We start from the raw sequence: 12,669 nt of genomic DNA on the forward strand, positions 1-12,669 counted from the left end.
AATGTTATTTAAGAGTTGTTAGCGTTTGGAACTGATATTTTTACCAATTTGCAGAGCAAATTTAAGATTATTAAGAGTTGTTAGCGTTTGGAACTGGCATTTTTACCAATTTGCAGAGTAGTTTTGACATGTATTCATAGGTTTGTGTACGAGTGACTAACAATAGTACAAAAATTTCTATCGAGCAACCTTTTTTTACTCCATTTATACCCTCACTGAGGGGCACAGGTCTCTGCGAACCTCCCAAACAATGGGGAGACACAACAACACTACTTGGTGGGTTGTTCCTTAAAGTATTAAGAGGGCAGTACGCTAACAAAGCACCGGTAGTGTAATGGCTAGCATAGGAAATTCGTAATCCGGAGGTTCTGGGTTCGAACCTCGGTCCCGCCTCCCATCGTGCTATCGGGTTTTCCTCTTGCAATATAGTTAATGACCACGAAGAGCATGACTAATAACCCAAGTCAGTGGGAGAGACCCATACCCAAATCTGTGAACCAAGAAAGTCTGTTTTAAACATCGCTAACAAGAAAAGAAGAAAACTGCATCTAGGTTTAATACTTTATTTAAAAAATTATTCAATCAGTCTGAATCTTCTTCCGTCGGTCTTTCATTGGTAGATAGGCTATTGTAGAAGTCCCAGTAAGGTCTTGGAATCGCTCCAGTCTTGCATACTGATAGTAAATCTTTCTTTTTTGCTGCAGTAACGCCCGGTGGCTGAGTATACGCTGGTTTCAGTGTTGACATTTCTGTTTGTCGCCGAGTTCTTCTACGGGTGTTTATAATTTTGAAATTCTCATCAGCAAATGAATTCTTGTACAGAATCAGATGTGGACTCTCTTTCCGTATTTCTATTATATGAATATCATTCCACTTAACTGCTGCACCGTCCTCATTTATGGTGAAATTGTCCCCTTTCATCACCAAGGACTTTATGTCATAGAAGTCTACCATTTCCTTGGTGGTGTATGGTTGGCCGGTCTTTTTAGCCAGGGAGATTATTGGCAGGAGTTGTGTTGGCACGTACAATGGTCCAGCCTTGAGAGCTCTTATTTTTTGTCGCTCTATCAGAGCATGCATTGCATCTCCTTCGTTCTGCGAATGCCCGACCACGAAAAATTTGTGAGTAATCGATTCAATTTCCAGATTCCTCACACAAAACATAAATAGGGCCACAATGAATTTATTTTTATTTTGCCCGGGACAGTTGTCAGAATAGAATACAATTTTATTTGTTGGATTTTGTTTCAAATAATTCAAGATGCAGCTCCCTATTTCATTTACTCCGCGACGAGCTACTCCTTCGTGCCAGAAGTAACTGAATCCAGCTTTTTTCTTAATGTCATATATGGTGAAATTATAACATGATAATCTTCTCTTGTAGAAGAAGTCACTTCTGCTACCCTCTGGAATTGTTTGCACCGCTTGAAGATCTAAACAGCTCACCGTCGTATCTTCCGATGAATTTTTGACGTCATTGTCTTTTTTAATACGATTCCTCTTTTTTTCCTGAATATGTACATTGAAGTTCTCGTGTTGAGCAATTTTTTCATCTGCGTTCAAATTTTCGTAATTCATGCATGTACAGCATGCATCTTTTTTTGGAGTAAAAAAAGATATATTATATTCGGTATTAAATATGGATTCATAAAGATGTTTTTTCATTTGCATTTTATTTTCCTCAGTACATTTTATACAGTATTGTCTGTACATCTCCGTCAGATTCAAGTCGCCTTGTAAATATTTCCGTTCTGTTCGAGCTCTACAATAATGGGAATCCATTATTGGAAAAGATTTGATATGCCTTCGAGCAAAATTCTTGACATCCTCGTGAATCCTTGGTCTCCCCGCACTGGGATTACCTCCTCTGTTGTCTTTGTCAACAAATCCTTCGTCAGTCTTCTTTTTTTGGGCTGTTGAAATTACAGCGCTATTTATATCTAGTGTGTTCATAAAATATAACTTACATACTTTCACTTTGACGTGGTTTATATCAAAATAATATGCAAAATTGTTTGTCCGTGTGCTTTCTGGCTTTATCATCGAATACTTTGGTATTACGGGCTGCATGCTTTTTACCAGGAAATCACGTTGACGATTGATCTCTCCTAGGTTCCAGTAGCTTTTATGCACTTTTTGTCTCGTCTCGTCATCAATTTTGGTTTTACATTTTAGACGGCACTTATCAGTACAGGCATTTCTTACTTGTCTATCTTGAACATCTTTCCCTGTAGAATTGACATATGCCACACCATGATTCCTTTTATTTTTTTTTATATTTTTAGCCCAATTTTTAGAGTTTCTAAGCCGTTTTCGAGTTTTTGTAGGTTCATTTGTTTGGTCAGTATTTTCTTGTTCTCTCTCTTGTGTCTGTAATGCATTTGGTGGTGGCGACGGAGTATTGGAGTTCTTAGTCAGTACTGCATGCGGTGGTGATGAAGGAGTATTGGAGATCTGCGTCTGTACTGCATGTGGTGGTGGCGGCGACGGAGTATTAGGGTTGTGCATGTGTGCTGATTGTGGTGGTGGCGATGGAGTGTTGAAGATCTGCTTTCGTACTGTATGCGGAGTATGATGATTCATACTCATCTGATGATTCATAAGGACACTCAGGAATGAAGACGTCATCTGATCCTGATGAATAATCGTAACTTGAACAATCATCATGATTTAGTATAGCCTTTGTATAGTTGCACAGAGTTTGGGAATTAGAAGCTGGAGTCATTGACGGGCAGTTGATCTCAACGTTTTTTAACTCTGTGTAGGTTGCATCACTCAGGGAACTCTGAAACAAAGTCAAGAATTATAAATCTCAAATTACACATACATAAGGTAAAAACGGACCTGTCAGTAACAATTATCTCGGATTGGTGACCTAGGCCCTTTTTTGTGGTGCTATGAGTTAACAACTAAATTTACTTAATCGTTTTCCTATCAACAGGTGTAAAACCTTAACGGTATTGTAGGTATTTCCTTATTGTTTATTACGTAAATCATTTTTTCGTTGTTACAATTCTAGAGTTAAAATTGTAAATTTAATTTCAAGTTGTATCAAGTGATCAGCACCACACGGCTGGGCATTTATTTGTGATGAAGATTTAGAAAGTCTATTATATATTAAAAACAAAAATAAGTAAACATTTTAATGTCTAGTTTAAGTACCTCAATATCGATGTCCATGTCTGTGTTTGGCATAAACTTGTTTGCTTCTGTGAGCTCCACTGATGATGAAACTCTGTTCCATTCATCTGGTGTTGTCGCCAATGGGCAGGGCTGAAAATAATGAACAGAATTTTTAGCATAAAAAAGAGGGAAAATTTTACCAGCAGATCCAACCCACTTTTTATGATTTTTTTCTTTTAACACCTTAAAAACAATAGTCTAACCTAAAGGATTCTCTGTTTACAATTTTGACACAGTTCAAAGAACATAATAATATGCTAAAAATTATGGGAGGTGGAGTGATCACACAAAACAATTTTAAAACATTGTTAAATGGCAAGGGAAATGCCTGCTCAATTATATTTTTATTTTATAGACATGCTCTGTAAAGATCCGTTTATTTTAAATATTTAAGGTTGTTGTGATCGTTAGTAAGGTATGTTCGTAGAGCAGAATGCTGATAAACGTACTATCCTAAATATGTATTTTTACGTTAATTTACATGTATTGTTTCATTGTTGGCATTCTGCAACAGTCTTTCCCGCGTGGTTCAGTAAGTTTTACTTTTCTAAGGGAAATTGAAACAATTCTGGCAACATTGTAAAGCTATATGTCATCATGATCATTCACTTCAACAGACCAAACAAGCCATTTCAGAAAGAAGAGAGAGATAGACATCCTATGTATTTATATGCTAAAAAAAAGAGAGTGTGAAAACTGTTGCCATTGAAAATAGTGAAAATTAAACTAGAAAAATATCTTATTTCTGTGCATTTCCATTGCAATCGGCATTAGAACAGTGATATTTAGTTACGTGAAAAAAAAAGTATCTAAATATTACCAGTTAATTTTTTAAGTTAGTTTAAAAAGGACGTTATTTAAAACAATTGCTCAATGAAAGCAAAAAAATACACGTGTTACTTACCGCGATGTATTTTTCTCCATTTACAAGGGATAACATGTAAGCAGTTCTTCCGATATTTCGTTTCCACTTCGGGATGTCCATGTTTTAAATAAAAGATTTAGAAATAACAATAATCTCACAAAATTGTGAACACTCAACACTATAAAGCTTAGACTAGACCATGAAAGAAAACTCAAAACAACACACTTCGACCTTCAATAATTGGGCAGCATCGGAATGACAGTGCCAGTGTTGCCAGTTCCAGACCGTAATATTCCGAGTTGTCATTCTTTGGAATTGAGAGACTAAACATAAAGTTTGGATTCGTAGCATACTATTTCGAAATGTAATCGTATGAAACTGACACAGCTGATATTTTTTTTAATTTCCAAAGTAGAATATTTGATTTTATGGATTTGTTTTATATCCAATCGACTTGTAAGTCTTTGGAACTGATAGAAACGATGATTAGGCACATTTCTTCATATTTAACTCAAAATAAAAAAATTCGGACTTGTAATAGTCTGGAACTGATGTATCGATATATATATATATATATATATATATATATATATATATATATATATATATATATATATATATATATATATATATATATATATATATAAACTAAGGTACACTCGAAGAGTGGTGGGTTTTTCGGTCAAAGTGGAGAAATAAAAGACAAAGAAGGGCTACTTCATCTATTTATTGAAGACGTTTCGCTTTCTGCTCAGAAAGCATCATCAGTTCATCTAAAAAGAACAATATGAAACCAAACATCCATAGAGAAGTTACAACAAAAGTGTGTTACCTTACAAAGACATGTAGCAGTCAATGATGTTAAAAATATGAAAAAACTTACGAAACTGGACATTCAGAGTTAACGTTGTATAAAATAATTAATTGAAACTAGGTATAGTTTGCAATTTAACAAAATTAGCACAGCAAAAGAACATGTGATAAACATACATGTATAAAAAAGTTATTATAAAAACTTAAGTAAAAAACATTAAGGTTTATTTTAAAGTGTAAAGAACTAAAAAGATCATACGAATGCACTTCCAACAAATTTATTTAATAAATTAGATTTTAATTTTAACTTTAGGTAACATTATAAGTTATTTAAGATTAATAGTAATAAGATAAAATGAAGTTACCAGTCTTTAGCTTACTGAGTCTCGCCCATAAATGAATTTACAGGTCTAACACCCACGCAAACAACGTGAAGAGAAGTGGCCTTGAGGTCAAAATGACATAAACAGCAAGGCAACCTACCAACCTCTATATAATAAGGCGGTATATTCAAAAAATGTGATAAATTTGGTTGACAGCTTGTCGTCAAAAAAACCAAACAATAAGAGGACAAGGTGGTTAAGATCACCATTTACCCCAACAGTGATTGATCTGTCAACAAAGAACAAAGCATGCAAAGTCAATCCAAAATATCATATATTATAATATTATGACGTCACTAGTTAGCCAGATAACAGGTAAAGATTAATACAACTTCCACAGTCCAAAGGTTCAAACATTTAGGACCGTAATGAAAAAGATTCTATGAATCAATTTCAGTTTTAATTTTATCAAACAAGTTCATCAAAAAGAACAATTACTTAATTATGTAAAAGTGATATTGACAAATATTAATAAAATGTAAGTTGATAAATCTTAGTTAAGGAAGGAATAATTTATTTTATTTTATTTTTATTTAAATTTATTATATGAAAATGTAATAACAAAACCCCAATGTGGGACAAAATTTAAGTAAACAACATATCAAGCCTAATTCTGTAATAGCTGTAAGCTTGATATGTTGTTTACTTAAATTTTGTCCCACATTGGGGTTTTGTTATTACATTTTCATATAATAAATTTAAATAAAAATAAAATAAAATAAATTATTCCTTCCTTAACTAAGATTTATCAACTTACATTTTATTAATATTTGTCAATATCACTTTTACATAATTAAGTTATTGTTCTTTTTGATGAACTTGTTTGATAAAATTAAAACTGAAATTGATTCATAGAATCTTTTTCATTACGGTCCTAAATGTTTGAACCTTTGGACTGTGGAAGTTGTATTAATCTTCACCTGTTAGCTGGCTAACTAGTGACGTCATAATATTATAATATATGATATTTTGGATTGACTTCGCATGCTTTGTTCTTTGTTGACAGCTCAATCACTGTTGGGGTAAATGGTGATCTTAATCACCTTTTCCTCTCATTGTTTGGTTTTTTAACGACAAGCTGTCAACCAAATTTATCACATTTTTTGAATATACCGCCTTATTATATAGAGGTTGGTAGGTTGCCTTGCTGTTTATGTCATTTTGACCTCAAGGCCACTTCTCTTCACGTTGTTTGCGTGGGTGTTAGACCTGTAAATTCATTTATCGGCGAGACTCAGTAAGCTAAAGACTGGTAACTTCATTTTATCTTATTACTATTAATCTTAAATAACTTATAATGTTACCTAAAGTTAAAATTAAAATCTAATTTATTAAATAAATTTGTTGGAAGTGCATTCGTATGATCTTTTTAGTTCTTTACACTTTAAAATAAACCTTAATGTTTTTTACTTAAGTTTTTATAATAACTTTTTTATACATGTATGTTTATCACATGTTCTTTTGCTGTGCTAATTTTGTTAAATTGCAAACTATACCTAGTTTCAATTAATTATTTTATACAACGTTAACTCTGAATGTCCAGTTTCGTAAGTTTTTTCATATTTTTAACATCATTTACTGCTACATGTCTTTGTAAGGTAACACACTTTTGTTGTAACTTCTCTATGGATGTTTGGTTTCATATTGTTCTTTTTAGATGAACTGATGATGCTTTCTGAGCAGAAAGCGAAACGTCTTCAATAAATAGATGAAGTAGCCACCTTCTTTGTCTTTTATTTCTCCACTTTGACCGAAAAACCCATCACTCTTCGAGTGTACCTTAGTTTATTTTGGATTGACGGTCGTACTCCTTTTCTCGATGTTTTATCGATATATATATATATATATATATATATATATATATATATATATATATATATATATATATATATATATATATATATATATATATATATGTCACTTGCCAAATCTTCAATGCCTCTAGGTAATTTTAAACACGCCTAAGAAGCGCATAAGTGAAAACTGTGACATATACACTTTATTACATAAACATTTGGTACATCCGCTTTTAGCCTGGATACAACTGAATTATGTTTACCGACCATAACATTGGCCCCATCAGATGCAAATCCTATTAGATTTCGTTGGTATGGAATTTTCTTTTTATTGAAGAAGTTTGTGACTTCATTGTACGGATCCTCTGCTTTAGCCTCTTTGAGCGGTAGTAGGACGAGGAAACTATCTTGAATTCTGTACGGATAATGATTGTTAGACTTAAACTTGAAGTACCGACATTTAATGCTAGTAACAGCTTTAAGCTGCAATCTTTATTTATACTTACGTACCTATTATTCTGGCGGTATACAAGGCACAGATGTTTTGTGCATGAACGATCTGTTGATTTATAAATGATAAGTGAAAATTTGGCATGATTTAATATTTCACAAATTTCTTGTTCACTTCTTTTTCCAATCACATTTTTGACAAGAGTCATTTAGTGCGACCACATTTAATTTGTTTTGCCATATCTGAATCCGGGCAAACTTTTTTTATAAGTTTAGGTAAATGTTCCATTAAATTATAAGACAAATTATGCTCAGTGATAAACGCTGCAATATACAAATCTGATGTTTGTATGGCAGTCTGTTGGTCAGAGACTCCCTTAAAAATTGCCATATCTTTTAAAGTACTCTGCATTTTCGTAGATTTACAATGTTTACAACATGCATCGCACTATCCTGATGACGCAATTCTTCCCGTTAACTTAACTGAAATGTCTTTGTTGCAAAGTCGGTACATTGCAATGTATTCATTTTTGCCCTGTTTAATCAAATTTTTAAATTGTTCATTTTCAACCCACGATTTTTTAAACGTATGACAATTTTTTTTTTTTTCGATATGAGCTACCCTCTCCTTTAGAAGCTTTAAAGCTCTCGTTACTCGAACTAAAAACAAAAAAAATTGTAAACCACCAAATAAATATTGTTCTGAAGCTATTTTGTTGATTCATTTTAATGCAATTTACTATTTTTTTACTATAAGGCGTCATACAATTATTAATTTGTTTAAACATATTGCTTAGAGTACATAAGAATTAAATTTACTATCAAATAATATTTATTTATTATTAATATTTGGTCTGAATTTGACAGGTTTTTCATAAGTAAACAACGTATGCGTTTTACGAGGAAACACAATAATTTATTGAATTTGTTTAAAACATAAAAAATAATTAAATATTAAAATTACTTTATTCAATTTTAACCCTATAATGCGCGATTTTTTGTATTGTAATAAAAAAAATATTTTTAAAAAAATAGTAAAAAAAATCTAGCTCTCAAAAAAACATTAATTTTTTGAAAAATCTTGTATCATATATGATACATAGCGGAAATTTTTACAAAACAAATTTTAATAAATTATTGTAAGTATAATATGTTATAATAACTTAATATCTAAATTGAATGGAATTTATGAAAACAATTATTATTTTTGTTCAGGCAAAGATATAGTCCACATTTTGAACATTGAATATACGAAAATACTTTGGCATCTTGTATCTCTGTCTCGTGTCTTTGTACAATAGCCGGTGTGAGTGACCATCAAGCCTTACGTCTCTTGGAGGAATATACGTTGTTGATGATCTTTTCTTTTTTTCTGTTATTTCTTTTTCAAGATCTGATGGCCTTCCTCTCTTCCGTAAACGAATACTTTCAACGTGGCATAAGCAATATGCCACTTCAGCCCGAAATTCGGCAAGTTTCATACATTTCTCTACCTTCTTTTCTCTGGAACATCGACGGTAAAAAAGCCACGAATTTACAAGCGTCATATCAAGAAGATGATAGAATAGCCTCATATACCACTTTTTTGATTTAATTTTGATTTTGTAGCCTCCAATGAGGCTATCCATGAGGTCCACCCCTCCCATATGTTGGTTATATTCCTGAACCAACTTAGGGCATTCAATGTTGATTTTTTGCTTTCTTTTTCTATCAAACCTTTCAACATTTCCTTTCGGCAATTCTCCAGCATATGTTGACAACAAACCAAACAGTTTTTTTATCTCTCCAGGCCACTGACGATATTTCCACGCTTTCAAAATCACACAAACACTCAACTTAAGTCCCACGATCCATTTTTTTGTTTGGTTCATCTTCAGATGGTAACTTACAGTTTGGAATATGGTTTCGTCTAACAGTGCCTAGAGAATATATACCTTTGTTAGCAAGATAATGGAGTAGAGGCAATGAAGTATAATAGTTGTCAAAGTAAGCAACATAATTTTGATTTTTCGGGATAATCCTAGATAATCTGACAACTACATTGGCACTTGTATATTCCACTAACATCTCCTAATAATCATAATATCCACTAACATTTCCTTTTGAGGCGCACATTTGCTCATCTACTGAAAGCTTTTGTTCCAATGGTATGCTGTGGAATTTGTTATTCAAATGATTGAAAAGGGGCCGTAATTTATGAAGACGATTTCGATTATCATTATTTTGATCCAAACTCGTATTGTCGTTGAAATGTATACATTTCCTGATAAATTCGAATCTTTTCTCACTCATTACGTTTTTTTTATTTGCGGATAGCCTAGGGAATTGGACCAATAACTACGACAATGCATGTGAACAAGGGATATATAGATGCAAATTCCCAGGTATTGATTTATATCTACGGTGGTCAGTCCAGAACGTTTACTCGGATCCTTTTGACTAACATATGAATTTTACTCTGATATAATTTTTTCGTTGTCAAATCAACTCATTGTCAAAAAAGTCCTTGAAAAAAGCGTAGGGTGTTGACAAATCCATTATAGCATTAGGAAGGTTGATATGTTCTCTAAAAGTCTTCGCAAGTTCATCAATAGATAGGTTTTTTTCTTCCACAATACATTTCTGATTCGAGTAGTAATTGGCTCAATCTTCACATCGACATCGACCATAGTTGATCCTCAATAGGCTTATTTGTTGGTCTGGAAACTCTGTAATAGTAACCCCATCTTCAACTCTACTGGTAGCTTTGAATATCAATATTCTCATCGGGATCCAAGTTGGTCTCATCTCTAAAACATTCCTCAGAGTCGCTATTATCCAAGTCGTCATCACTGTTCCAAAAATTTGCTGCCAACTGCTCTAATTCTGTATGACTCTGTAACAAACGAAATGTATCAGATCTGATATAACCCTAAAAAGAGGCGAATTTTAAAGAAATTACTTGTAAAAATATAAACTAGCTCGATCTATATTCATATTACTTACCTTTTAAACAAAGTCCATACAGCCAAAATAAAAGAATGACGAAAAAACGAATAAAAACCAACCAAAATCTGAAGAGATATAACACGTGCTCAATAATATAGTGATATAACACGAATAGACACTTGCCAGACGACTAACAAAATTTACGCGCGAACTAAAACGATTGCAGAATATGCTACCTTATTTTCTAGTACGTAAGGACTTATATCAGATTTAATACAAATTAAAATATTAATAAAAATTAAATATAAACACACAATTTAAGGAAACGATTATTTAAATAGCTTGTAGCAGATCTGCTACATTGCGCAGTATAGGGTTAAAAATATTATTTAAATTTTAAAAATACAGAAAACAGTATGATGCTCCGCGCTAGTCTACACTACCTCCTACTGTACAATTTTACTTTATAATAAGTTTATTTTTTATTTATTTAAAATAAATAAAGTAAAATTGTGGCTTATTCCCAACAAATTTATAATATATTTCTAACTAATAAAATTAAAAACAAAGTAATGCTTACCTCATTATTTAATTATTCAATTATTAAACTCAAAACCAAAGTTGCACCAACAGACTGTAAATCAACTGATTTGCTAACCGTCAATTCGACGATTTAAATCAACGATCAATGGTTATTTTTCAAACGAGTTGCACCATTCTAAAAAACTATTGGTTTACAAACCGACAATTTATACGTGGAAACATTGCACGAGTACAGATTATTTCGATTATTTCATTCGAATCGGAGTGTGATCTGTCAAAAAGATTGTCAACAAAGAAAGTTTTGCACAATACATACCCCATAGTAGCGCAAGTGGAATAGGACGGGTGGGGAGAGTGATTTGCATGGGCCCATCTGTTCCTAATGGCAGCGGCGCTACTAGTCACGTTAGGTGGGGGGTATGACATAGCAAAAGACTTATGACGTTGATGTAAGTGCTGTCGCCATGGTTTCACTAGTTTTGCAAATTTACCCAAATAATGGATTATACTATACGTTTTTCAAAAAAAAAAAATAATGTAGAAAATTCTACTAAAATAACCACTTAAATTTACAACAACGTATTTCTAAAGAATTATGAGTATCCACCAAAAAAAAAATGTGTTAGTGCCGTTCGTTAGTGGCAAAATTGTAATCCATGCCTTTGCAAGTTGCAAATGGCGTTATAAAACATCATACCCCAAATTTTAGAAAAAGGCGATAAAAACAGTACATCAATTTTTATATATCTAATAAAACACTGCTAAAAGAGAAGAAAGTACATTACCAAAATGGTATAGTATTCCCAATCAAAAGAATGTTTTTAGTTGATGGGTGAAAGTTAAAGTTGGACAAATGGCTATTAAACATTCTGGGATTAGGAGTTTATTTTTACAAACACCAGGTAAGAACATCACCTAATTATACCAAACTTTTGTTAGTAAATACAAACTCGATACTATTTTGTACATTTTGTTTTTGTACTTAAATTACCTTTAAATCTTAACCAACATTAGTGTTATATTTATATAGAAATGTAATCATAACACCTAGACAAACGCAACGCAATACCAACGCCACGAGACCTCCGCCAAGACCACACAGACCAATTTTATATTGCAGGAGCGAAGTTCGTCACCTACCAATACCAAACCCACATTCTAGAATATCTTATTTTCAAATATCTATTCTACCACTCATCTTAATTGTACTTAGCCGTTATTTTTATTTCGATAAGTAAATTAATATGAACCCAGCAAATCCTGCCGCCCAAGAGGTCGCCCCTCCAGCCCGTGTTTACCGCGGCAAACCGGAGAACCAAAAAGATCCAGGCACACGAAATGCTCATCGTACTCGAGGCCCAAAGCCACCAAAGGACCCCAAGCCGCAAGGCCCACCGCCCAAACCTGCGCTCAATAAGCCGTCCCAGGCGCAGGCTAAGCACACCACAACCTCAGGCAACCCTGCCGAAGGTGCAATATTTCGCGAATCCATTACCGTTCGTGAAACAAGGCTGAGGCAGACCTTCTCCCCCTCAGCTCCCGCGCTCATAGAAATATCTCGCGTTACCTTTGCCGACCTATTGACTGACGACGCGCAAAACTATTTTGCCGGAGTTCTTAGACTATTACGCCACAGCACTTCTGTGGCTCAGAGTAATATATCTAAAGCAGAAGAACTCACAGCCTCTAACTGAGCAAGAACAGGATA

This window comes from Diabrotica undecimpunctata, chromosome 9, assembly GCF_040954645.1.
Source record: "Diabrotica undecimpunctata isolate CICGRU chromosome 9, icDiaUnde3, whole genome shotgun sequence".
In the NCBI taxonomy this organism is placed as follows: domain Eukaryota; kingdom Metazoa; phylum Arthropoda; class Insecta; order Coleoptera; family Chrysomelidae; genus Diabrotica; species Diabrotica undecimpunctata.